This window comes from Polypterus senegalus, chromosome 2 (genome assembly GCF_016835505.1).
Source record: "Polypterus senegalus isolate Bchr_013 chromosome 2, ASM1683550v1, whole genome shotgun sequence".
Lineage (NCBI taxonomy): Eukaryota > Metazoa > Chordata > Cladistia > Polypteriformes > Polypteridae > Polypterus > Polypterus senegalus.
In genome coordinates, this window is record NC_053155.1 from 22,764,262 (window position 1) to 22,768,334 (window position 4,073).

At 38.7% G+C, this 4,073-nt stretch overlaps 1 long non-coding RNA gene across 1 annotated transcript; it reads right to left on the bottom strand.

Annotated features, from left to right (window-relative positions):
* Positions 1-2,563: 2,563 nt before the first annotated feature.
* On the bottom strand, positions 2,564-3,620 carry LOC120524195. Its single transcript, XR_005632758.1, has 3 exons — positions 3,428-3,620; positions 3,058-3,116; positions 2,564-2,765 (listed from the first exon to the last, which is right to left on the bottom strand). It is a non-coding gene; the product is annotated as an uncharacterized LOC120524195 (long non-coding RNA).
* Between the last annotated feature and the right edge of the window lie 453 nt (positions 3,621-4,073).

Here is a 4,073-nt window from a genome sequence, read left to right on the forward strand (position 1 = left end):
AGACAACAGTGCTGGATGATCGCAGAATCATTTCCATGGTGAAGAGAAACCCATTCACAACAGCCAAACAAGTGAATAACACTCTCTAGGGGGTCGGCGTATCGATATCCAAGTCTACCAGAAAGAGAAGACTGCATGAAAGTAAATACAGAGGGTACACTGCAAGGTGCAAGCCACTCATAAGCCTCAAGAATAGAAAGGCTAGATTGGACTTTGCTAAAGAACATCTAAAAAAGCCAACACAGTTCTGGAAAAACATTCTTTGGACAGATGAAACCAAGATCAACCTCTACCAGAATGATGGCGAGAAAAAAGTATGGAGTAGGCATGGAACAGCTCATTATCCAAAGCATACCACATCATCTGTAAAACACGGTGGAGTCAGGCAGTGTGATGGCTGCCAGTGGCACTGGGACACTAGTGTTTATTGATGATGTGACACAGGACAGAAGCAGCCGAATGAATTCTGAGCTGTTCAGAGACGTATTGTCTGCTCAAATCCAGCTAAATGACGTCAAATTGATTGGGTGGCGTTTCATGATACAGATGGACAATGACCCAAAACATACAGCCAAAGCAACCCAGGAGTTTATTAAAGCAAAGAAGCAGAAAATTCTTGAATGGCCAAGCCAGTCACCTGATCTTAACCCAATTGAGCAGGCATTTCACTTGTTGAAGACTAAACTTCGGACAGAAAGGCCCACAAGCAAACAGCAACTGAAAGCCGCTGCCGTAAAGGCCTGGCAGAGCATTAAAAAGGAGGAAATCCAGCATCTGGTGATGTCCAGGAGTTCAAGACTTCAGGCTGTCATTGCCAGCAAAGGGTTTTCAACCAAGTATTAGAAATGAACATTTAATTTCCAGTTATTTAATTTGTCCAATTACTTTGGAGCCCCTGAAATGAAGGGATTGCTTTAGCTGCCTCACATTTTTATGCAGTTGTTTTGTTCAACCCACTGAATTAAAGCTGAAATTCTGCACTTCAACTGCATCTGAGTTGTTTCATTTAAAATTCATTGTGGTAATGTACATTATCAAAATTAGAAAAAAGTTGTCTCTGTCCAAATATTTATGGACCTAACTGTAAAAATAAATGGTATTGTATTGCATTGCAATGATGTGCCCAGAAATTGACTGGAGTCCACCTGTGGCAGTATGAATTGATTGGACATCATTTCGAAAGGCACACACCTGTGTATTAAACGTCCCACAATTCACACTGTGCGTCAAGACGAAAACCAAGCCATGAATTCTAAGTAACTCTCTGTAGATCTTTGTGATCAGCTTGTGGTGAGGCATTGATCAGGGTTAGGGGATAAAAACATTTTTTAAGCTTTGGGTGTCTCCAGGTGCACAGCGGTCTCAATAATTTTACAGTGGAAGATGTTTGGAACCACCAGGACTCCTTCTGGAAGTGACCATTTGGCCAAACTAAATACATGTTGTCAGGGAGTTCACTAAGAACCCCACAGTCACTGTAACAGGACTTTAAAAATTCTCAGCTTCCGTATGGACATCTCCACCTCAGCTTTACTCCATCAATCAGGTATTTATAATAAAATGGCTCAACCAAAGCCACTCTTAAGTAAAAGGAATAAGGCAGCCTGATTGAAGTTTGTCAAACAGCATTTAAAGGACTCTGAGAGTGTGAGGAGAAAAAGATTCTCTGGTGTTATGAAACAAAAAATTGAAGTCTTCAGGCAAAACTTCAAGCGCAATGTCTGCCGAGGACCAGGCAATGCTTATCACCTGGCTGCGGTGAAACATGATGATAGCAGCATCGTGTTTTGGGAAAATAAAAACAGGTTCAGAATATTGGCTCATATATAAATTAATAATCATTCTGTCAAAGTGAGTTCTTGCAGGTGTGATATCCGACTCCGTAATTTTCACTATGATATGCAGGTCAGAAAATTAACAGATTAACAAATCTCCCCAAAATCTGTCATATGAAAATTACACTGACATGTCATGTCTCTCTATTATAATAAAAAAATCCTGGGACAGACGAGACTTTTAAGTCTGGGACGAGACGTGGTTTTCTCAGAGAGATACTTTCACATCTTGAGACGAGACTTTGAGCCAAGAGATTTAACTACGCCCGAGGCCGGAAATAAAAGTAGATAACAAAGTAAAATGTTGTAAAAAATTCAAAAATGTAGGTGCGATACACATGCATAGAAGGTTAGAGATAATGAAAGCAGTGGAATTCAAAAGTCTCAAAAAAATTATAGTAAAGATCGCATTTGCACAAACGGAAATTATTACTCGGTGAAATAACCGAACACTGAAAAGAGATTGAATATATTGTTCGGATTTAAACTTTAAATCGGAGACTTGTAGATCGTCTAATTCGTGTTGCCATCATGGAGATGTAGTGTTTCTTCCCAATGAAGAGGTGTATCCACGATAATTAAAAGATTTGTTGTTTGGTGAAAGTGAAATCCACATACATGAGCGGCAGAGATGCAAAGTGGCTGGCGCATAGCGCAGGCCGGGGGAATTGGCGAAGCAAGCAGGGTGCGAAGCCCTCTAATAATCTTACAAATGTCAGGCTTATTTCAGTACAATCTTCCTTTATTATGTACATGAAGACCGTTGATTATGTGGTCTCTGCACCTTCCTCTCTTTTCATTGTGATGACTCTGTGACTATTGTAATCGAACGCTTGAATAAGTCGTTTCCATTCCCAAATCTCTCTTCATTTCTCTGTTTTTGTTTTTTCTTTTCCCAAAATCCAAGGCAGCATAATTTACTCCATGCTCCTGCAATAGGTAGAGCATTTAATTAGCAGACATTTTAAACATTATCATTCCACTAAAGTTCTTGTATTGTTACTTTAAAAAATGCACTATATTATGTTTTATTTCTGCATCTGTGAATCCAAATTCATTTATGTGGGAGTAGAAAATAGTTGTTGGTTTTGCCATATCATTTCATTGTAACACCATAATACAGTATATTACTATAACATTTTAGGGTAAATTGCAGCAATTTTTGTGTACAATCTGCCTCTTACCTGAATTAAACTGATCTGTTCTTTTAAATTCCTCTTACCTGAGCACCATCTGGCTTGTCATTTTCAAATGTTTCATCAACTTTCTGTTCACCATCCCCTAAAGAGGAAGTTCACATAACAAAGTGTTAAAATATTGCAAATATTGTAAAGATGCTGGACTGGAGATTAATGTTTAATTTTGGAAAATACGTGTTCTGTATTTCATTATACAGTATAAAACCACAATAAGTTATAAGAAATATTTGTGGAGAGAACAGAAAGAACACAAGGGTGAGTGCTTAATAAAATTAAAAATGACGTGCAGTAAATTCACACTCGCTAAGATATGTGTGAACATATGAGAATTAAGAATCACAGCAAAACAAGAGTAGCGTGTACAATGAACATCTTTAAGTGAAAGTTACTCACTTTTACGTTGGCAGCAGTGAGCGGTCTTCTTTGTCACACATGAAACAAGCAAAACCACAAGAAGAACGTTGCTTATACCCAGGGCGAGGACAATCGGGTCAGGTTTTAATGCGTTGTTTTTATCTGTTAAACAAATTCAAAACATAATAATAATAGTAGAGTATATACATAATGAGAAAAATGTTCTTCACAAATTATTTTCTAATGCCATCTTTTATGATTTAAATACAAGGATGTTGTACTGTGTTAGCCATTATGAATGTAGTGAGAAGTCAAGCAAAATTACACCTTTTATTATCTAACTAAAAAGATTACAATATTTAGTCTTTCGAGGCAACTCAGGCCCTTTCTTCAGGCAAGATCTGTCATTTTGCTTGATTTCTCACTACATTCATTGAGGCCACAGGTCTGCCATGCCCTCGACCCTCTGCAGTTCGCATACCAGGAGAAGGTGGGAGCGGAGGATGCCATCATCTATATGCTACACCGATTCCTAGAGGCAGTGGTGCTGTAAGAATTATGTTTCTGGACTTCTCTAGTGCCTTCAACACCATCCAACCTCTGCTCCTTAGGGACAAGCTGACAGAGATGGGAGTAGATTCATACCTGGTAGCATGGATCGTGGATTATCTTACAGACAGACCTC